This window comes from Pantherophis guttatus, chromosome 6, assembly GCF_059756535.1.
Source record: "Pantherophis guttatus breed Tessera chromosome 6, ASM5975653v1, whole genome shotgun sequence".
Lineage (NCBI taxonomy): Eukaryota > Metazoa > Chordata > Lepidosauria > Squamata > Colubridae > Pantherophis > Pantherophis guttatus.
The window spans coordinates 65,341,736-65,366,500 of NC_142068.1; the positions used below are offsets into that span (position 1 = coordinate 65,341,736).

Here is a 24,765-nt window from a genome sequence, read left to right on the forward strand (position 1 = left end):
CTGCCATCACTACCTACTCACCCGAGCCAGTCCGAACCGGAAGCATTTCACCCCTGAAATGGACTGACTATGGCAGTGTAAATGTACTAAGTGACAGCCAGTCAATTAATATTTTCAAACCCAACCCAATGTCACAGGGTCATCGTTGTGAGGATAAACTTAAAGACGAGAGTATCATACCATTATTCTCTTTTGGCATTTTCAGTAGCTCCCCGGAAGCATCGGAAAAAAATTTGTCAGTTGTGGGCCACTAATCCTGTAAGAATGCCAATGCCAATGTTAAAAGTGTAGCAAACTGAGTGTGTGATAGTGCAGACTGCAGGTCAGGATTCTGCGGGAAGAATAAGGCGTGTACTGAATTCAAAATTCTATATTCTAACATGACCTTTTTCCAGAAATAGATTTTCTAGAAGAAATGATTTCCAAGGTTCGCGAAGTCTGGATCAGTACATTCTAGAAGAAAAATGGAACATTCAGAAAGAAAATCACATATTCTATTAATGTTTTACACATTTATAGACCCAACAGGCACCAATCTGGAACTGATCAGCAGCAGTAGACTGTGAAGGGGTCAAAGCAGGGGTGAAATCAAGCAGGTTCTGACAGGATCTGGAGAACTGGTAGCGGAAATTTTGAGCAGTTTGGAGAACCTGCAAATACCACCCCTGGCTGGCCCCAGAGTAGGGTGGGAATGGAGATTTTGCAATATCCTTCCCCTGGTGTGGGGTGGGAATGGAGATTTTGCAGTATCCTTCCCCTGATATGCCCACCAAGCCACACCCCCAAGCCACACCACACCACACCACGCCCACCAAGCCACGCCCACAGAACTAGTGAAAAAAATTGGATTTCAGCACTGGGTCAAAGCCATCTAAGTAAATATACAATCTGCTTTCTTTAGCAAGCAGGCCATTCTTATAAATCCTGATATTTCCTGAATCATCTGGATTTGAGTGCTTGACTGCCTGATGGTTGTATTTTTACTTGATGCCTTCAGATTGGTGGAAGAACCAGTAGTTACAAGATTTATTCTGCTTGCTTACTCTTCTGTGGTGGTCTGATTTTCATGTTGCCTATTGGAACTGTTTGACCATGCTTTCCTGAGCCAATAGAATACGTAATGACCTTAGCCTATGTGTTACTAAAGATAAACTTCATGTTTTGCCAAGTCTTTATATAATCCAAACAACACAACCACTGACAGCAGAAAGAAGGGAAATCATAAGTTTTTCAGCAGTACAATTTTGGGGAGAGAAGATGTGATATTCTGATTTATTTTTTTTTTAGATTTATATGCCGCCCTTCTCCAGAGACTCAGGGAGGCTTACAATGCGCTAAGCAATAGCCTTCATTCTTTTGTATATTTATACAAAGTCATCTTATTGCCCCCACAACTGGGTCCTCAATTTACCTACCTTAGAAAGGAGGGAAGGCTGAGTCAACCTTGAGCCTTGGCGAGATTCAAACCTGCAGTAATTGCAGGCAGCTGGTCTTAATAACCAGCTTAATAACAGGGTGCCTTAGACCACTGTATTACCAAGGCTCTTAAATATGTCTACCAAGGCTCTTAAATATATCTATCTACCAAGGCTAATTAAATATATCTAGAGATGTGGGGGGAGAGGTTGTGAGGGAGGGAAAGAGAAGCAGAATAGAATATCTTAGAATCTAATGTTACATTCTACCCTACATTTTACTCATGTCCTGTTTCTCTCACAGTTGATTTACACTAGGGATAATAATGATTTCTCAGGCAAAATAGGGAATTCCTGCATGCGGGGTAGGGCAGACCATTGGTATTTTATTTTATTTCACACATTTAAACTTTGCAAAAACAGCTGCTAACTTGTTCTTTTTCTTTATTTTCCCTTTGGGCAATCCAGTTGTTGAATTTTCTTTTTTAAATTTTTTAAAATTCCACCTTTATTATTTTCATAAATAACTCTAGGTGTCGAACATACCTAATACTCCTTCCTCCTCCTATTTTCCTCACAACAACCCTGTAAAGTGGGTTGGGCTGAAAGAAAGTGACTGGCCCACAGTCATCCAGCCAGCTTTTATGCCTAAGGCAGGACTAGAACTCACAGTTTCCTGGTTTCTAGCCTGGTGCCTGAACTGCAAGACTCAACTGGCTGTTTTCCCTTTTTTTCTTTGGCAAACAAATTTCCCTTTGTGAGCAAAGTCAAGCAATACTTAGCAATGACTTTTCTTTTGCTTTTATTGAATATGAGCTTATTCAATAATAACCCGCTCCCAGGTGGGCTCAGCATGAGGATTTCTCCCCAACGTGCGTGTCATCACTCCTGGGTTGAGGCAACCTGCAAAGGGGTTGTGGAGCATCTCCGTATCAGCATCCCTCCAACCTGCGTATGTGCTTGGCAGCAGGGAAGAGGGAGGGGGGGGGAAGAGAGATCTTGGTAGCCTTGGCAACGCCCAGAGTGAAAGCAAGAATTCACACCCTGCCCAGGATGCTTGAGAAGAATAATGCTGCCTTTTTTCTAAGCAAACCATCCAGCAAACAACTGCGTGGTTGCCGAGAGCTTGTTGCTCAGTGCGCATTGCCCTCCTTCAAAGTGGCGTTTTGCTCCCAAAAGGGAGGGCCGACTTTTTCAAAGTGAGCTCCTCCGATGACGTGCCTAGAGGCTGATGCCTAGCTGCAGTGTCACTGCAATGGCTGAGGGGCTGGGGCTTGGATGCTTACAATGAGCTCATTTTCCCAGGAGGAAGAAAAGCAAGGATCGGGGGCATCACCGGGCTACTGCAACCTTCTTGTGAAAATTCCCTTCTAGCTCCTTCCTTATTTCACCTGGCCTGGTTCTTCCTTGTAAGACTGTGTTTGCAGGGTGAGCAGATTTTTCTTTTAAAAAAAAAACAACCAAACAGGAAAAAAAGAAAAGAAAAGAAAACCCTGCACAGTTGATTCTCAGCCCTTTCTCATCTTTCCTCCTTTTCTTCTCTCCTCCTCTCAATGCTTTCTCAGACTGGCTTGCCGAATCACCCTCTCAACTATTTGGAGGATAAAAAATATAACATCTGGAGCAGTCAGGGATGGAGTGGACCTTTTGAATTGATTTTTCAAAATGACAAAATGAGGTAAATGGCAAAACGTCCCAACCAAAAACCCAAAAACCCAACAACTCCAAATTGCAATCTGTCTGCTACAAACAGCCGACAGGTTCTAGGATGAAGCATACCACAAATGCATGGACTGATACTATCACCAGGTAAAGCAAACAAGGAAAGCTGGAGCATGCCTGTAAGGTTAGTTTCCATACTGATTTGTGTCTCTCTTTCTTTCGATCTGAGTGGAACTGGTATCTCTGCACAGTGTTATATAAAACCTTTTTTTGTGCGTTTTTTTTTTCCCCAGGCAAATGGTTGCCAGATCCTGGTTTGCATGTACTGCTGGCAAAATATGTCTATGTAACAAGTAAAGTAACCTAAAGAGTCCCTATTAAATACAGAAAGCTTCTCCTCTTGTCATTGAAGATAATCAGGATGGTGGGACTGGAGAAAAGCAGGCCTTTACAATTCCGTGTTATATTTTATTGCATAAGGCAGCTTTATTCCAATGCTTCCGACTTAAGGAGTGAGTATAACTGCCTATGCAAGATGTTGCAGATACTTTTTTCAGATTAGCATGGATGTCATTATCAGCCTCTGGCAGATTCCAGAGAGCTCCTTTTCCTGGGAACATGACACAGGTAATTCCCTGACACAGCTGACATTCCATTTGTGGCCAATGAAACCCACTGGGATTAAATCCTAGATCAAAGTGGAATTTCTTATTTCACTGCCTCTTCGTCTCTTCTCAATGAAACCCGCTGGGATCAAATCCTAGATTAACGTGGAAATTCTTGTTTTATGGCCAGCTTTTCCCTTGTCGATTATAAATAGCACTTTGACCTGTTAAGTGTCGTATATTTCAAGCGATGGAGCTAAAAATGCTGCGCTTAGTTTATAGACAGTCACAGGGTTACTGTGCTACTGTTTTTCTTTAATCTCTGAGCATCCAGATGTATGAATTATTCTCTCGGAAGACCTGAACTCTGCTGAGCCTAGTTGATGTGTGGAAAGCCATGTGTTTCTGAACCAGGTTCTGCTACGCCTTAAAGAAATATTTGCAGGAACTTTTGTGTGCATGTGAAATAATGCAAGGGGCTAGAGATAAGAGGCAGCACTTACTTCAAAGTTTAATAACCTTCTTGTGCTTGTGTTAAAACAAGGAGGATAATACTAATGAGAAAGGGAAAGGATGGTCCAGCTGGAAAAATTAGAAGAGCAATTTCAGAAAGATGCTGATGGTAAAATTCTGGGTATCTATACCTGGTAGCCTTCATTGAAATCAATAGGATTTACTTATTTCTATATGATAAGGTTACAGTATTTTGGAAAGAAGGAATAGCTTTGCAGATCAAACATATAATTATCAAAAGAAAAAATGTTAGATTTCTTTTTCCATTTAGCTGCAATCTAAGCTTATCTACCTCGAGGGGGAAGCATAATATTGGATTGCACAATATTATCGGAAAGATGTTACTTTTGATTATTTAATTTTCCTTCAATTCTATGAATTTTTGTTACGTATATTGGTGTTGTACTTCAGTAGATTTACCATTTACTCAACTCATTAAGTTTTGTTGCTTCAAAGGAAATTTGTGGAAGCTTTCAAAACCTTACCTTGGTATTTATGAGTAACATTTCCTTAGGGAAATCGAGACATTTATCTTTCAGAAAGACCTAGCAAGAAGCAAATGGGTTTTTAACAGTAACAGCACTCACTGAGCCATACTCTAAGTCCCTGAAGTATATAGAGTCCAAAAGCATATTACCGTGCCATTTTAAAATCTATTTTTGGTCATTGTTTCTTCCTGCAACATGCATGATCAGCCCCTAATAATGGTGAAATAAATATATATGGATGGTCAGTTACATTTGTCCTGTTCGTGCAACACAGATGGTATGCCATATTGTGTTGTTCAAAAACCATAATGCATAATACAATGATTTATATAGTATGTTCTTTTAAAAAGCTATTAGAAAATATTGCTTAGAGAACTCATAGTAAAATTACAATGTGCAGCATAGACTTCCACATGATAGATCAATATTATCTAAATGTTGGTGTTCATTGCTTCAGGGGATTACAAATATCAGTGTTTGTTCACTGCATAATATGACATTTAAGATTATTTCTGCATTCATACTCATTTGTAAATGCATTCTTCTTTTTGTGTTATGTCCGCTTTTCAGAAAGTTTTGTTGGATGTTATTGAAAATGTACAAAATCTGGCATGCTTTGCTGAAATTCTTCACCTAAATCGCTAATTTTTCTCCTCTCACAAGCGTTACTTTTACTGTTGCAGATATCTATATTTATAACGTAGAGATACAGAGATGAAATACAGAGATAAAATTTATTCACTTCATGTGACTAGTGTGTTGGGCTGCTACTAGGCAGCTGCAACTGCCTCATGTTAGTGCAGAGATGTGGAAAATATTTCTCATCTCTCATTTCTCTTCCGATATCTCTGAACTACTATTTCTCAAAATGTTTTTGAATGACTATTCCCTGAATCCTTATCTTTTATGGCCATGCTAATTGTGTCTGATATGAGTTATATTTCAGCAAAATCTGAAAGATTCATTTTGGTTTAGTTACAGAAGCAGTCGATAAATGCATCTAATTTGGCCTATGACATCTCCAAATGGACTTGTCCTGCTACTCGTGGTCATTATGTTTTATGTGTTTAATATAACAGAGATTTTTACTGCTTTATGTTTTATTTCATGTTAAATGGCCTAAAATGCATTTGAATTAACTCGACCTCTGTCATAACTAAAAGAGAACATAGAAATATATTAAAGGAATAATGATGAAAGGGTTTTTTGTTCATTTCTTTGGCCTCTCCACTTCTTTAAGAGATATAATTTACTATTATACTGTATATTGGACAAACTATATTTCTTTATATGATTTTGCATAGATATAAGCTCCTTTTAAGGATTTGTAATGTCAGAAATGTTCTTGAATGATGCCGTTCTTTTCTTTCCATTTTCCATTTTCATTTCCTTGTTTATATTGACTTTTTCTGGAAGATACGGGCAGATAATGGAAAGAAAATTTAAACCCATTTGCCATGCTTTCATAAATTTCCTTCCTTTTATACTTAAACCTCATATCCTAACCATGCATCCTTGACTTCAACAAACTTTCTTTTCATTAAATATGATTAGGATTGTGCTATTACAATACAATACAATTCTTATTGATTTGGACATAAACATTCTTGATTTCCAGAGCTTCAAGAAACATGTCATGATGAATGGTTAAGCTTTTGTTGCTGATTATTATAATATATGAATGAATGAGTTCTGGGATGTTGTAGTTCAGGGGTGTCAAACTCAATTTCATTGAGGGCCGCATCAAAGCTGTGGTTGACCTCGGGGGGAGGGCGTGCGTATGTGGCTGACTGGGTGGGTGTGGCCAACTGGGTGGGTGTGGCCAGCTTGATGCTACTCCCCAAACTGCTAGCGTGTTTCCTCTTCACACTGGGTAGACCGGACCAAAGCCGCACAGGCCAGCCCCTTACATTTTCTTGGACAACTGTGCAGGCCAGATCCAACCACATTGCGGGTCAGATTCAGCCCACAGGCCTTGAGTTTGACAGCCCTGTTATAGTACATTGTCATAGTATATATGTGGATCCAAGCCATGTGGCCTTTTGTACTGACATATGGAAATTTTTACAATGTGCAGATTTTCTAAGTGCTGTCCAACACATTTTGTCCAATAACTACTGGGACCACCATGTCCAGTTTATCTCATAACTCTTTCAACTTTGATTTTCAGATTTTGATACTTTGGGATCTTCTCAATTCTTTGATTTCTATTCCATCCCCTGGTGTTGCCATATCAATTAACCAAGCTTTCTTCTTTTCAAAATTAAATCTTGTGTGTTATGCACCAAGACTTTATCTATTGGTGGCTCCCTGGGTAGCTAAGACGCTGAGCTTGTCGATCAGAAAGGTTGGCGGTTCAAATCCCTAGTATAGGTCTCCTGCATGAGCAGGGGGTTGGGCTAGATGACCTCCAAGGCCCCTTCCAACTCTGTTACTGTTACTGTTACTGTTTGAATTTGGAAATCTGACAATATTTAAACCTGCTCATTTTCAACTATTTCAACACTAAGTTCCCATCAATTTTTCATTACTGGCACATGATAATTTTTAAGATGTCCCATTTAATCATTTTATGACTGGGTTTTATCATTGTTTATAGTCAATTTGTGCAATCTTCCTGCCTGAGATGACTATATGATCTTACTTTTTCTTCGGCTTCTTTGCACAATCTGTACTTTGAATCATGTGATTCAATTTTGGCCTTGACTGCATTAGTTCAAATAGCTTGCTCTTGAGCAGCCAAAAATATCTCTTAATGCTCCAGTTACAACCCATTGCTAGATTTTATCTTTATCCACTTTCCCTTCAATCTTTTATAGAAATTGATCATACAATGCTTTTACTTTCCAGCATTCTGTTCATGATTTTAATTATATTATTTTGATGTTCATGTATTGTTTCCTGTACATTCAGTAAGTTCTCATTTTTAATTTGCATTAATGCTTTTTCTTGATTGGCTTTTACATAATCAGGCAATGCATGCTTTTCTTCTTCAACAGTTTGACTTGAAGTACATCTCTGCCTCCATTTCTTCAGGTCAGATATAAATCTATCAATTTCAACTTTTGGGGTGTAATACTGAATGGTCATTTTTTTCTTTCAGTCCAAATTGTCTAGTTCAGCTTGGGTCCAGTTAATAATTCAAGCAATGTATCATGTCACTGGTATAGCCCAGACGTTTATGGTTTTCATGGTGTTTCAACCATTCAATTTTGTCTTTAACAGTTTTTTTCATTCTTTGGATGTACTCTTTATATTTTTAATTTTTTCATGGTTAATTTTATCCAACTGTAAAATGCTCAGATAATTGTAGTCTTCATCCTTATGGCTCCTGGTGGTTTGACCATTCAGTATTTCAATTCCCATACTGTTCATGATTCTGCCCAGATTTATTATTACCATAGCATATTTCTCTAGGTCAAATTCTATGGCTAAATCTGTGCTAAAAATACTTACAGTGTTTGTCAATTATTGGATTTCACTGAAAGTGGATCATAGCAATGACAAATAATAAGGATGATAATGGGTTGCCCTGGAAGATGCCTCTTCTAATGTTGACAAGCCTATATTTTTCATTTCCAACCACTGCTTCATTATTTTTTCCATAAACATTCTAATATTTTTACTGACACCAGTTGTTTCCAAACATTTAATGATCCAATTTTGTGGTAATGAATCAGACAACTTTTTATAATCAATCCAGACGTATTATTATGATGTATTTATTTTTATATTTTGGCCATTATATTTCACCATAAAAAACAAAATCTTGCGTTCTTAAAACATACCATTTGGGAGTTGGATCAAATTCCTTACTTCCAATTTGTATGTTCCCAGTGAGTGAACATGTTCTAATATTGAGATAAAGTAAATAATGAATTCTTTGGTTCTTCAGATGATCTCAGTTGTAACATGTGCATTTGAAAGCATTTGAGATCTCACAATTTATAGGTTAGGTCCAGTGGTCGGTTGCTACCAGTTTGCCCTGGATCAGGTGAACTGGTAGCAGCGGTGGCGGGAGGCTCCACCCATCCACCTGGATGTCTCTGCGCATGCGAACCATGAGCAAACCGGTAGCGACGGGATTTGAAACCCACTACTGGTTGGGTCCCTCATTCCCAGCCCCAAAATTTCTTCTTTTCTATTCCTAAGCCTAAGCATCCTTTTGTATTATTATTTTTCAATCACAAATTAAGCCATCCCATTAAAATATATATATATATGAAAATCTCTAGTAATAATTACTCTCCACATTTCATGATGAACCTGGCAGTTTTTTATAGTACTCAACTCTTCACTTATTATTTAAGTGCTTCTTCTCCCACACTAATTATGTGCCAGACATTTGATGACAAAATTGATGTTCAGATCAAAGGCAAAGCCTTTAGGGTAAAGCATCTGTTATATCTAGGTGGTTTAGACAGCTCTTTTCTGTATAAAGTTCTGAGGGCAAAAAGCATCCAAAAAGCAATATTATAGTTCTTACTCCAGTGTTGGATGGTATCCTTCAACATTGGATGGTGGAAACTAGATTCTGATTCTTTCCCACATTTCTCATTCCCATAGGTTTTTCAGGTCAAGAAATCTGAATTTGGTGTCAAAGGGGGATTTAATAGGATGCATTTTGTGCCTATATCCTATTCCTATATCCTAAATTCCTCTAGCTTCCTACTACTAGTCCATGTTAGATTTTTTAAAAAACAGCTCCAGATTTATTTCCTTTCACTACTTACAATAGAAGAATTGTTGTGTTACTGTTTTACTAGAAACAAAACCCAAATTTAGGAAGAACAATAAACACTATTCAAAACTAATTCCATCTTGCTGGTCTGTTAGTGGTGGAATACTTAGAAATAAGTTTGCTTGATGAATACTCAATTCAATACAATTCATCTGCTGAAAGCTGGTTAGCATATTGATCATTTATTCATTTTTTAAAATATTTCATAAAATGAAACTTTTTTAAAAAATATGATTCATTAAATATGATATCACAACAACTTTAGTTTAATTCTGCTTTATTATGAAGCAAAAAGTTTGTGAAAGCATGAAAACTCAAAATTTATTTATTTATTTATTTATTTGTTTGTTTGTTTAGACTTATATGCCGCCCTTTCTCCGAGAGGACTCAGGGCGGCTCACAACAATAAAACAGAAAAATAAAACAAAAACTCCGGGTTAAAAGTTACACATAAAATCCCTAAATAATATTAATGCAACAGCTGTTGCTGCTGCTGCTACTACTACTACTAATCAGTTGGGATTTGAATTCAGCAAGAGTCTTTGTCAAAGGATGTGCTCCAGTTCATACACAGAGTATTGAAAGAATATTGAAATTTAGGAGTCTGGTTGCACCTTTCTAGACTAACAAAGAATATTTAAAGCATCTCCTAATTTTTGGCTTCCATAGACTATGACAGTTCACTTCCTGCATAAAAGAAAAGGACACCAACAAAACCCCAACAAAATTAAAAATTGTCCAATTTTATACACAAAGTACAGAAACAAGATTGAGGAGCGTGTTCTTCATCTTGAAATTCTGATTTTAATTGAATATAACGTTGGCTCTTTGTCTTCTCTGTCCTAAGTTGGTTTATATTATATTATAGCCGCTCACAGTCATTTGGTTGAATTGGGTGGCTATAGAAATTGAATAACTGACTGACTGAATGAATAAGCGAATGAATGAATGAATGAATGAGTCCTACATTGGAGAAGGGCGGTATAGAAATTTAAACAAACAAATAAATAAATAAATAAATGACTGATTTTTTTAAAAAAAATACAAAGAATAAGACCTTGAGTAATGTATGCCTATATATTGCCAAAAGGGGCACAATGATTTCCCTGAAATGTTATATTTTGGATTGCAAGTGTTGACCCAAATTTATAACTTGATATAATTGAAATAGAAAATGCATTATTACATGTGACTAACTAATTAACCAACCAGCCATCCAGGGGCTAATTCTGGATGGGCAGCATCAGAGCTCCTCTCCTTTCTTAACAGCTTTCAAAATTACCTGTGTTTCCCCAAAAATAAGACCCTGTCTTATTTTTTTTAACCCCGAAATAAGCGCTTGGCCTTATTTTTGAGGAAGTCTTATTATTTTGAGGCACGTGGACAGGGCTCCTCTTGCCATCTTACCTGATTTCCAGCTCTATCTCCCTAACCAGAGGAAATGGCGGGGACCAGCTGCACATGTGTTTACATATTTTCAGGGAGGGCTTATTTTCAGGGAGGGCTTATTTTAGCGCATGCCCTGAAAAGCCCGATTGGGCTTATTATCCGGGGAGGTCTTATTTTTGGGGAAACACTTTATTATTGTTATTGTTGCTATTGGATCAATGAATAATACAATTGGATTAACTCATAAATATAATGACGGCAGCATTATCTAGATTATGAATGTAATTACAAATCAGAAAAATATTTATCAAGTACATACAAGATTTGTAGTTCTACCAGGAAATTCACTATGTGTTCACTGCACTAAATTATACAATATGATAATGAAGTTTCTGTTTATTATGATTGTGCACACATTGATAACTATTTGGAATGATTACAGGTCATAAGCACACCAAATGTATCAGAATTAAAACAAGATGGTAAAATACAGTAAGATAAGAAAATGAACAGAAAGAACCAGATACAGTAGAATAAGAGCAATGGGGCACACTGAAATGCTACACAATACCCAATCTACATTATATAACCTAAAATTAACCCAAAATTAACTTGCTATTAATAAAACATGAATTTAGCAGGCTGAAAATACAAACTTAGCAATGGCTTGAGTTGTTTTGAGACCTTGGACTACCAAAAGGGAGTTTTACATATGGTCATCCAGGGAATGGCTGAATAGATGTTAAGAGCTGGCTAGGCTTATCTCTACAGCACAGAAACATATGGGCCAGTGATTCAAAGTTCCTAGACTGAGAGTGACAAATCCTTTTAGCACGGCCATTCTTCTAAAACTTGCACTCAAATGTAGTTGACAACCGGGTGCCAAAGCACAGAAGAGTAAAGACCCCATGAGGTTTATTAACTATAAGCTGGTTAAGATACCAGACTGCTTTTAAGTGGAACTTGCTGTGTTCCAATTGTATTCCAGCTGGCACTTTCCTATGTTTGGTTTGCTATTGTACAGCCAGTATCTTTTGACTCAAAATTGCCATTATCTGGTTTTGTCTCAGTAGCAACAGTGCCTTCGGTGCAAAGCCCATTTTCTGAACTCTTGTCTCCCGTTTGATGTTTCTAGGTGGATTGAAGTCTGACTAGCAAGATAAAAAAATGTTAAACCTTAGATTGAAGGTTAATTTTTACCCAGTATTGAAAAATGTTTAGCCATGCCCTTGTCTCAATCATCAGCAGACCTGCCTCCAAAAGTAGAACTACATTACGAAACATGCTGATTGAGGAATTCTGGGAGTTGACACCCTGGCGAATTCTGGGAGTTGAAATCCATATATCTTAAAGCTGCAAAGGTTGAAAACATTGATGTAACTGATAACTGGATCTAGCGGAGCCCTGTTTAGAAGCTGGCCAACATTTGGCCATATACAAATGCAGTGGAATTGGGATAAACTCTAGGAAATAATTGCTTCTATGCTTCTTAACACATCCAATGAAATTTGGATAATATGGGCATTTCACTTACTGTGTTGTTGCAGCACAGATCCCAATTTAAAAAAAAAAAAACTGTCTGATTAGATTCCTATTAAGTCACCAAAGCAATTTTTTAATAAACCCTTCCAAAGTGCATGCTATTAGTTAACTCATAATTGGTTTGTTGTAAATGATCCTTGCTAGAAAACAGATAATCCCCCATGGCTCTTCTTATCAAAGTAAGTATGGTGATAAAATGAATATGTCATCTACATATAAAAGTACAGCTATTGATATATTTGCCAACTTTGGAGGGTGATTCTCTTCTTTAATACCCCACAATTGCATTAAGGTAATAATTAAATAAAAATTATTTAATAAAGCCAGAATACACCATTGCTTATCTTCCTTGTTGGTTACATCTAAAAGATGACTCGTAGTATTTCATCTTCCCCTTGGTTTGGTGTTGCAATGAAATGCATATAAAAGGGTAAGAAGCTACCTATTGGAGAAGATTCAAACATTATGTCAAACATTTCCCCTGGCAATTGATCAATTGACCATGGTGGTGCAGTGGTCAGAATGAAGTAGTGCAGGCTAACTCACTGCTCACTCCAGGAGTTTGATTCTGAGTGGCTCAAGGTTGACTCAGCCTTCCATCCTTCCAAGGTTGATAAAATGAGAACAATATGCTGACTCTGTAAACCGCTTAGAGAGGGCTGTAAAATGCTGTCAAGCTGTATATAAGTCTAACTGCTATTGCTACTTGAGACTTCCAACAAGAATGAGTAGAACTGATTTAGGAGCCTGAGCAAAATGATATCAAACCCTGATCTAGTAGAAAGTAACCCACTCTGAACCATTCCTGTTCCTTACCTATCAGTTTTTCATCTTCTAACCATTCCAGAAGTTTCTAATAAATATGTCTAATATAGACCTTACTAGTTATATTAAAAGGCACACTTTACATGAATACTTAACATCCAGCTGCCTGCAATTACTGCGAGTTCAATTCTCACCAGGCTCAAGGTCGACTCAGCCTTCCATCCTTTCTAAAGTGGGTAAAATGAGGACCCGGTTTGTGGGGGCAATAAGCTGACTTTGTATAAAATATACAAAAGTATGAAGGCTATTGCTTAACGCATTGTAAGCCGCCCTGAGTCTCCGGAGAAGGGCGGCATATAAAAATAAATAAAAATAAAATAAATAAAAATAAATAAAATACAGCAGATATGGCTGCTTTAAAGACACAACTTTACTACTACTTCATGATATCAGCCACATCTTTTTTGCCTGTATACCTTTTCCGTTACCAAAGGACCTTGAGAGTTAAAATAGCTTGTACTGTATGAAATCAGTGCTTTAATGAAGAGCAGAGAGATATTGTCCATACTTAAAGTCCAAAATATTTCTTCCAACTTCTTTTCAGACCGTGGACAGCCCTACTCTTATATCTGTAGAATGTTCACACAAATGATTATATCTTACATAGCAATATTGCTTAGTGTGTTTCATTAATGGACCTTAACCCAGTATAGATTTAAAAGTAAAAAAGCTCAAAATAGGATAGGATTTCAAATAGGATAAATATGCACATTTGTTTTACATCATTTGAATCCAATTAAATTATGGAAAGCTGGATAATTTCATGTGAAAGTTTATAAAATAAAATGCAGTTTCAAATCCAGCACACACAATTGCTTTGAACGTGGGGGGGGGATCTATCCATCTTAATTGTTTTCCTTATTAATTATTCTAATAGTTATAATAATTATTCTATTATTCTAATAGTTTGGAGATATCTATTGCAAATTGATATTTCTTTCAAGTAGACCCATCAGTGGAAACTGTAAATTCATTTGTCTTGACCAGTTGGGTACAGATAACTCCCAGGGAATCTGATGTTGCACAGTTTGGGGTTTTTGTTGTTGTTGTTGTTGTTATATACCCATTTACATACTTTATATTGATTAATGCCTTATATTTCACAGTTTTGGTATAATGCTGAATCATAGTAGATTTTCTCTGTATCTTTGCTCTGATCTGTATCTTTGCTAAATTGATACAGTTACAGTTGATATGTAATCTAATGAAAGATTGTCTCTTGGAAGTCAAACTATATAAATATCCAAACTGACAGTTGTTCTGTTAGTTGGTTTTCTGAGGATAAGTGATTGGCACTGTGGTATTAGAAATGTTGAACTAGGTGAACATTTGATTTCACACAGAAAAGTTCTTCTTATATACTTAGCATTTTTATTATGGGCTCCTCAAGCAGTGGTGCTAATAGTAGTAACACCAGGAAAATAATGATAATAGGATGCTTTCTGACATTATTATTACCAGCAACCCAAATGAAATGGGTACTTTTAAATGCAAAAGACACTCAGTTACACACAATTTGGTAATTTGTTAGGATATCTATTTTATATAAGTGGACCATATCACTAGCCCTCGCTAATCTTCTACCCTTCATACTAGCCAATATGTATTGGTACTAATTCAGATTTTTGGCTGCAACCAGGGGTGAAATGCTACCGGTTCGCTCCGGTTTGGGAAAACCGGTAGCGGCGACAGTGCGAGGTTCCTCCCACCCAACTGGATGTCATTACTTCTTGGTTTTAACCAGGAGGTAACCTATTTTTTGACCCTCTGCGCAGGGCTTTGTCTCTTATGGGAAAAACTTGTTTGGTACTCATTGTTTTTCACGCCTTCCAGGACCAATTAACGATGAGTACTGAAGTCCCACTATATCTACTTGGGCGTACAAACCATGATAGACACAACTACCTCTAAATGTCCTCCCCATGTCAGGTTTCTGCTTGGATCTCTGTGGCTCTGTATGCAATAAAATAGGCATGGATATAGTTAGAATGCACCAAGTATGCATTTCATATAGTATATTACGTACAATACAATAAATCTGGATGGTCTTTGCATAACTTTGCATTCTAACTATATCCAGGAACTTTGAGAGTTTTAACTGCTTTCACATTTTTATTCAAATATTCCGAGGATGATACTTCTAACTCCTGCAGGAATGATCAATGGAAGCCTTAAAATCAATACAATTCAATTTAGTGTATTAAAGAGTTATGGCTCATGTACCATATATCTAGGATAACTCTATGTATTACCTAAAAAAGGAGACAAAAGACTATAGAGATCTGCACATCTCTATATGCTAAACTCTACAAATTTGCAAATTTAGCAATAAATCGCTGCAACAACTGCACTCCATATCGTATCAGAAAGACCAAGCAAATGAGATGTGTGCTGTCCAATTGCCAACTTCCAAAGTTTTTTGGGAACTGTGGATCACATGAATGGATATGGATATGTCAAGACTCAGCCTTTCATTCTAAAGGCTAAAATGGGTAAAATGATGAGCCAGATTGTTGGGGGCAATATGCTGACTCTGTAAACCGCTTAGAGAGGGCTGTAAAGCATTGTGAAGCAGTATATCAGTCTAAATACTGATACTAAGTGCTGTTGCTATTATATCTGCCCACTTGGTATTTTCAGGCAGGTCTCTTCAATTAAATGCTGCCATCTTATAGGAGGGTAGCTTCTGTGTTGCAGTCCCTGCCCTGTGGAACAGCATCTTCTACAGAAATATTGAAAACATCTATAAGGGTATCTCTCAGAATCTCCTTAAGACATGGTTCTGTTCAGAGGCTCGGCTTAACATGATATAATTTACTAGTGGGCCCTGTTGTATTTTTATTTTTGTTGTTGCTGTTTTAGCAACAACAACACATACTAAAGCTGTGTGTGCAGCTGTGTGTGCAGCTTCCATGCTTTTCTATAGCTACAGAATGAGAGGAGCTGTGGAAGAATCATCTTCGTATACTGAACTTGTGGGAAGAACAGCAGCCGTAGGCCAAGTCAATTTATAGAATTGAATAACTACACACACACACACACACACACACACACACACTGGTGGTTTCATTGAATTTGAGACTGGGAACATAAGTGAAGCTCTCTGGACCCTAAGGCAAACCTCTCAGATGTCTCTCCGCTGCCTTCACCTCCAACATTAGTCATTAGAGCTAATGGCTATATTTGAGGAGACCTGTTCTGGTGCCTGGGGCTTGCATATGTAAACCACTCTCAGGAAAGAGACAAGTACTGTGGTTCAGAGTGCTCTTGTGGGGGTGAAGTGAAAGCAGCAGGCTTGTTTCAATACAGCAGAAATCTGGACAACCGCTAGCATTTCTGAATGTTTTTCCTAGTTGGTTGTGGTGACCTGTAACCTATTTCTTTCTGCCATTTCATCCATCATACAGTCCTAAACAAATACCAGGTTTGTCTGAGATTGTGTGGGGCGGGGTGTGTGTGTGTGTGTGTGTGTCAGCCCTGCAGTAGACCTAGGTCAGGCATTATTTTCCTTAAAAGTTGCAAGCCTGGTCAGGGCCTCCTGAATTATAACCCGACTCCTGTCTTAATCAGTTCTACATTTCTGAAGCTGTATTCTCCTTAAGACTTGGTTCACAAAAACAGCCACTATGATGAGAGAGGCATTGAACTAGAGTGCTTCGTTCCAAGCCTGGAACTCCAAAGTTATGAATCCATTCAGTTTTGGAGCCTAATATTTCAGATCTCATCTCTGTTTTGCTGGGAATTGAGCTAACATCTGCTGAATACATTTGGAGTCATCACTTCTTTACAATGTTATAGTCTCAGGTTGTAATGAAGGGTTGTTTTTTTTTTTTTTTTTGATGGATTTAGGAATATCACAAAGAATCATGGTGGAACAAAGTAAAGGGCCAGATAGGCAAACATTCTGTTTCTTGCACAGGCTAACGTTTGTGGGAAGTCGACAGCAGGATTCATCTTATCTTATTTGGCTTCTTTCTGATATTCCAAGGAGTGCTGCCTCTGAAATTTCATTATATATCTCTATCTATCTCTATCTCCATCTCCATCTCTATCATCTGTCATTATCTCTCTCCATCTCCATCTGTAATCTCTATCATTATCTCTATCTCCATCTCTATCTCCATCTCCATCTTCAACTCCATCTCTATCATCTCTGTCATTATCACTATCTCTATTTCTATCTATCTATCTATCTATCTATCATCTATCTATCTATCATCTATCTATCTAATCTACATAAAATTGTTAGCCTGAGAGAGGGAGGGAGGGAGGGAGGGAGGGAGGGAGGGAGGGAGAGAGAGAGAGAGAGAGAGAGCAGTCTCTCTCTCTCTCTCTCTCTCTCTCTCTCTCTCTCTCTCTCTCTCTCTCTCTCTCACACACACACACACACACACACACACACACACACACACACACACACAAAACTGACAGGGAAATCTTCACCTTCTTTTACATAACAGATATAAATTAATACAAAACACTTTGTATTAATTTACTATTTATTAATTAACAAAACATTGTCCGCAAAGATATCACAGTGAACAGAGCACCAAACTGGGATCTGGTTTGCAAGCAACAGGAAGTATCTGTGACTCATGTTCTTTCTACTGAAGTAAGTTTAATAGAAAGCCAGAAGGGGGTGTGGGAAACAGTTAAGGGTCCTCCTAACAACAACCCCCAAATGCCCAGGTCCTCCTGGCTGTGACTTGCTTTTTGCTTTCTTTCACACTGTTGTTTAGCCTGAAGGGAATGAGACAGAAAACATGGTTGAAATTACCTAGCTCCTAAATTCACTTCCTCCCTTTTTTCTAGAGGATCAAAGCCAGATTCACTTAATAATCCTGTTACTAACTTAACTGCAGTGATTCATTTAATAACTGTGGCAAGAGTGGTTGTAAAATGGGGCAAAATTCACTTAACAACGGTCACTTAACAGAAATTTTGGGCTCAATTGTGATCATAAGTCAAGGACTACATGTATTATATTACTTTGTATTCACCATACATACTGCTTTACCCATTGAAATCTTCCTCCTTTATCCAGTTTCACAGTGTTAAGCTGACATATGTGATTATCATATGTAGTACTAAATTGTTGATCTACAGCCCAGTCCTTCCATCAAATATGTGCAAAGATCTTCTCATTGGAAAACAAAATACAGTACAAGAAGGGGATATTTCCGCACATGTGGTCCATGTTTCCTAGCAACTGCAACCATTCAGATGTGGAAGGTTTTAAATATTCAGGAAAGTAATTTTTTTCTCTCATTGTGTTGACAAAATGATCTTTCTCTATTTCCTCTGCAGTTTCTTTCTTACCTTTTCTTTAAAAAGAAAGGTGGGGAAAGGGAAAAGAAAAAGGAAAGGGGGAGGGAAGGGAAGGGGAGCAGGAAAGGGAAGGGAAAGAAAGGAAAGGAAAGGAAAGAAAGGAAAGGAAAGGAAAGGAAAGGAAAGAAGGAAAGGAAAATAATTTTTGGAGGGTGGGAATAGGAATAAACTGACTGCATTCTTTCAAATATTGAGGCTGTTTGGTCTAAGAAATAAGAATATAAGCATCCCAAATATTTTAAATGTGTAATAGAAACCCTGCAAATAATATCATGGGAATTACTCTATACTTTTTTTAAAAAATAGTACAAATTTATAGTACTGCGCCTATAAACATACATGAAAGTAGAAGCTTTGCCATTAAATAAACTCATTAATTTTCAAAATAATTAAGGCTGTAATTGTATGATCGCTTAGTTGAGGCTGTCCAGTACTGAAATAATTGGGATTCTATTTTAAATCAACACACACCAGATTTATTTATTGGACTATGACATTTTAACATTTAAACCTGGACTACAATGTTGCCAAAGCACTGTGTGTTGAATAATCAAACATGCTATTAATATATTTAATCCAAAGTGACGCATATATCAATTTCAAAAATGCATTTTATACTTCAAAGCTGTCATAGCTAAGCTAAAGAAATTGCATTGCATTTTAAGAGAATAGCCATAAATTTTCTTGCTTTGGGGAAACAATATTGAAACAGTATTTCAACTTGTCTGTGGCCTGATTGTTTTATGATAGTCATCTGAACAGAATATTTCAAGAGTTATGATAGTGGTTAGAAATTTGTTTTGCTTATTTTATCGACTCCTATTATTCATTCCTAACATTTCTGTTGAACATTCCTTCTTTTTTTTCTCCAAGTCATATGATTCTAACATAATCCAAAACAGTGGTGAAATCTAAAATTTGTTACTACTGGTTCTGTGGGCGTGGTGTGGTGTGGCTTGGTGGGCATAGCAGGGGAAGGATACTGCAAAATCTCCATTTCCACCCCACTCCAGGGAGAAGGATATTGCAAAATCTCCATTCCCACCCCAGTCTGGGGCCAGACAGAGGTGGTATTTGCCGGTTCTCGAACTACTCAAAATTTCTGCTACCGGTTCTCCAGAACCTGTCAGAACCTGCTGGATTTCACCCCTGATCCAAACCTAATTCTCTGTGGTACTTCCTTGTTCTTTCTATGTAAAGGCTTAGTCATTGTTGGTCTGTCTCTCTATTTATGCATTTGCTTATTCGCTTATCTTTTAACCTTTTAAACTTGTTCATCCATGAATTCATAATGTTATGAATGAATTTAGATTTAAGTTAAGAGATTTCGGCTTTGATCTCTACATATTTCTCTAGTCTGTAATTACTCTAATGGAGCAAAGTCAATGGAGAAGCCAGATTCACTTAACAACCATGTAAGTAACTTAACAAATGCAATGATTCACTTAACAACTGTGACAAGAAAGGTTGCAAAATAGGGCAAAATTCACTTAACAAATGTTTCACTTAGCAACAGAAATTATGGGCTCAATTGTTGCAAGTTGAGGGCTACCATATGGATAGATAAGCAAGGAATTCACCCATCACCAAACTAAGTGCATTTTTAAAATTCCTAGGTGATATTTTTGTATGGAGAAGGATGAGCAGTAATGCTCCTTTGTGGGCTGATGATGCTGTGAGCATTTTCCAGGGATTGCTCACATTAATAACACAACAGAATGACACAGTTCATTTCTGCATTGGGGGGGAATCAGTTGGTTCCTAGGAAATTTTGAAGGAAGTATTTTCACAGTTGTAGCTGTAGGAAGTTAGCACTCACCCCTTTCCTAGAAGAATGAAATATTTTAGGAAATATTTAAAAGGCAGAATATTATATTTCCCTGGTTGAGAAATTGAGAAACATGTTTTAAAGACAAAGCATAAAACGGTTTATCTGGATCCATTCCAGTTGGGTTTCAGGCCTGGGTACAGCACGGAAACAGGATTGGTCGCATTGGTTGATGATCTCTGGAGGGCTCGGGAAAGGGGTTGCTCCTCTGTCCTGGTCCTATTAGATCTCTCAGCGGCTTTTGATACCACCGATCATGGTATCATACTGTACCGGTTGGAAGAGTTGGGGGTGGGGGGCACTGTGTTGCGGTGGTTCTCCTCCTTTCTCTCCGACCGGTTGCAGCCGGGGGCAGAGGTTGACCCCGAGGCGCCTTATATGTGGGGTGCCACAAGGGTCGGTCCTCTCGCCCCTTCTGTTCAACATTTATGTAAAGCTACTGGGTGAAATCATCCGTGGTTTCGGGGTGAAGTACCATCAGTACGCTGATGACACTCAGCTGTACATCTCCACCCCGGACCACCCCAATGATGTCCTTGAAGTGATGTCCCGGTGCCTGGAGTCCATGCGGATCTGGATGGGGAGAAACAGACTCAGGCTCAACCCATCCAAGACCGAGTGGCTGTGGTTTCCAGCGTCCCGATATAGTCAGTTGGTGCCATCACCGACTATTGGGGGCAAGTCGTTTGCCCCCATGGAAAGGGCTCGCAACTTGGGTGTCCTCCTGGATGCACGGCTGTCTTTAGAAGAGCACTTGACGGCTGTGACCGGGAGGACTTTTCATCAGGTTTGCCTGATCCGCCAGTTGCGTCCCTTTCTAGATTGGGAGTCCTTACACATGGTCACTCATGCCCTCATCATTTCCTGCCTGGACTACTGTAATGCTCTCTACATGGGGCTCCCCTTGAGGAGCACCCGGAGGCTCCAACTGGTGCAGAGTGCAGCCGCGCGGGTGGTTATGGGAACGACGTGGCGCTCCCATGTAACACCTCTCCTGCGCGAGCTGCACTGGCTCTCGGTGGTCTTCCAGGTGCGCTTCAAGGTCTTGGTTACCACCTTTAAAGGGCTCCATGGCTTAGGACCTGGATATTTATGGGACCGCCTGCTGCCACCAGTAGCCTCTCACCGACCAGTACCCTCTCATAGAGAGGGGCTCCTCCGGGTGCCGTTGGCCAAATAGTGTCAACTGGCAGCCACCAGGGAGAGAGCCTTCTCTGTGGGGGCCGCCACTATTTGGAATGAGCTCTCCCCGGAGATAACGAGGACCCCGGATCTATGCACCTTCCGCTGTGCCCTCAAGACTTTCTTATTTCAACAGGCCGGCCTGGCCTAACTCCTCCCTTTTAACTTTTTAAATTGTAAATTTTAAATCTGTCTTAAGTGTTGGGAGTGTTTTAATTTGTTCCAGGCCAAATTTATTTAATGTGGTTTTATATTATTCTTTTAAATTTTGTAATCTGTGTGTTTTATTTTTTGGCTGTTCACTGCCCTGAGTCCTTCAGGAGTAGGGCGGTATATAAATTTAATAAAATAAATAAATAAAAATAAAAGCAGCTCCCACCTTCCTGCCCCCCCCCCACCCTTTGTCAATGGACCATCATCTGCAACACAATAGGACCCATCTAGCAACAGAAACTCACCACATGGCAGCTGGGAGGATTACATCAGCCAGCAAGGCTAGCTAAGACCCCCACCCCCTGGGAGTCTGACAACCAATCAGGATACTCTTTTGGGGGCCCAGGAAGTTCAAAGCCAGAGAGGGCATAAAACCCGAGGACTCGCTGCATCTCGGCCCTTTTCTGTTCAGAAACTCAAACCATGTGATCCTATCCACGATTAAACCATCTTTCCAAGCAGTCTCCATGTTTCCAGTGTCTTTTTCCCCACTTGGAGCTGAACCCAGAAGGATATTTCTTCTAACATAGCAATGCAAACAAAGAAGTGTGGGGGAGAAACCAACCCACAATAAAAACAAGAATGAATTTAGTCAGGGCCATTAGCAATGCGAAGACTGGGCTTCTGATTCCTATCTTTCAAAGAGGCTTCTGGATAATTGCTGCTCAATCTCTAAGTGGCTCAATATTCCCCCACACACAATCAAAGGACTTTTTCAGTGCCCTGGGCCTATTTTCAAAGTCCTGCAGCTCTGGCTTCTCATCTCTGCCACTCAATCCTGATATGGGTCATCGAGAAGAAGGGCTGACTTTGAAAAATGTTAATGCTTTGCAGTGGGAGAGACAGGTAGCCTCCAGACAAGTGGGGACTTGAAGCAACATTTGAACATTTCATTTATGTTCTCTTTCATGTGCAGAGGAGACATGTTGTCTCCTCCTCCACCTCCTCCTTCTCTCTCCTTCATCTTTTTCTTCTTTTTTTCTCCATAAAGGCTTGAAATTTATATTCTTGGTACTGCTTATGCTGTATTACTGACTAGACTGAAAAAGACAAGGACTTCTAAAAATCCATTTGCCTGCTACAGGTAGTCCTTGATTTATGACCAAAATTGAGCCCAAAACTTCTGTTGCTAAGCGAGACAGCTGTTAAGTGAGTTTTGCCCCATTCTACCACCTTTCTTGCCACTGTCATTAAGTGAATCACTGCAGTTGTTAAGTTAGTAACACTGACTAACTTTCTGGTTTTCCCATTGACTTCTACTTGTTGGAAGGTCACAAAAGGTGATCACATGACCCCAGAACACTGCAACAGTCATAAATGTGAGTAAGTTGCCAAGAATCTGAATTTTGATCATGGGGCTGCTGTGATGGTCATTAAGTGTGAAACATGGTCATAAGTCACTTTTTTTCAGTGCTGTTATAACTAAATGAACTGCTGTAAGTTGAGGACTACCTGTATAGTTAAAAAACCCAAAGAGTCTTAAATAACTTAAGCAATTGCTTTTTTAGGACTCATATACAAAGCATTTGAAAGAACAATGATAAGTCTTACCAAAAATTGACCATGACGCCTTGGACTGCTATTTCATTGCTCTGGACTATAGTGCCCATCTCCTGTAATCTTCCACCTAAACTTCCTAAGCATAAGAGCAGTTCAGCATTCAGAAGTGGGGTCACAGACATAATACCATCCTCTAAAGATAGGCTGTCAAAAAAGGCAAGATGTTATTTGCCCAATGCAGCCTAAGACTTGCCTCTTTGGATGTGTTTTCAACATCAATGCACATTCAAAAGTGGCAGAGTTTGCATTGTGCTGCCACAACATCATATTGACCTTTTGAACACTTCCTTGCTTAAACCAATTGTGTACAGTTGTGCCAAGGGTGAAATCTACTTACCTTCCCTACCAGTTCAGAAGTGCGCGTGCCGCAACATCATCATGTCTGATTTTTGACCCTCTGCGCATGCACAGAGGCTCAGAAATGGGTTTTAACCAGGAAGTAATGACATCCAGGTGGGTGAGCGGAGCCTCACGCTGCCACCACTACCGGTTCACCAAACCATGCACCACCGGTGCTACCAGCTCACGCGAGCCAGACAGAACCGGCAGGATTTTAGCACTGAGTTGCGCCTTTCTACATCAGGGGCTCTGCTCACAGTCTTCATGCCCTAGTCATCTCTTGATCGGACTACTATAAGGCATTCTTCATGGGGTTGCTACTGAAGAGTGTCTGGAAGCTTCAGCTGGTGCATTTATGAGCTAGAACTGTGCCTGTGTTACATCTCTGCTCTAAGAACTGCAATGGCTGCCAGTTTGCTTCTGGGTCTAATTCAAGATTCTGGTTTAAAGCCCTTTAAAGCCCTTCATAGCATGTGACTGAGTTATCTGAGGGACCATCTCTCCTCAGTTACATCAGCCTATCCCATCAGGTCTGATAGAGAAAACATGCTGTGGATCTGGGTCCTACCCAGTGGTGGGATTCAAAAATTTTTACTACCAGCTCAGTGGGCGTGGCTTGGTGGGCGTGGCATGGCATGGTTTGGTGGGCATGGCTTGGTGGGCGTGGCAGGGGAAGGATACTGTAAAATCTCCATTCCCACTCCACTCCAGGGGAAGGATATTGTAAAATCTCCATTTACTCCCCACTCCAGGAAAAGGTTACTGCAAAATCCCCATTTCCTCCCAATCAGCTGGGACTTAGGACAGAGAATAGATGGGGGCAGGGCCAGTTAGAGGTAGTATTTACCAGTTCTCCGAACTACTCAAAATTTCCGCTACCGGTTCTCCAGAACTGGTCAGAACCTGCTGAATACCCCCTCTGGTCCTATCCACTAGGGATCTCCTCTCCTCTTGGGTGGCTTCCAAAAGGTGGGCCTTCTTTGCCATGGCACCCATTTTATGGAACATTCTTCCCCATCTCAAAGGTAGATTGGTTCTATCCCTGCTAATGTTCAGAAAGTCCTTCAAGATCTGACTTTGTCATCCCAGAGAACTGATGAAATCTTAAGATGGTTCCATCACTGTGGTTGACTGT

General features: G+C 39.2%; 1 protein-coding gene across 22 annotated transcripts in view; it reads left to right on the top strand.

Annotated features, from left to right (window-relative positions):
* Positions 1 to 2,441: 2,441 nt before the first annotated feature.
* The window catches only part of JAKMIP3 (Janus kinase and microtubule interacting protein 3), a 110,912-nt gene continuing 88,588 nt past the window's right edge, over positions 2,442 to 24,765 (top strand). For 6 of the 22 annotated variants that reach the window (XM_087871656.1, XM_087871664.1, XM_087871663.1 and 3 more), the window contains exon 1: positions 2,443 to 3,093. The gene's annotated coding sequence lies outside the window, so the exon portion shown is untranslated. Of the gene's footprint in view, positions 3,262 to 24,765 lie in introns of all 22 variants that reach the window. The other 16 variants (XM_087871673.1, XM_087871675.1, XM_087871670.1 and 13 more) reach the window with 7 other exon arrangements.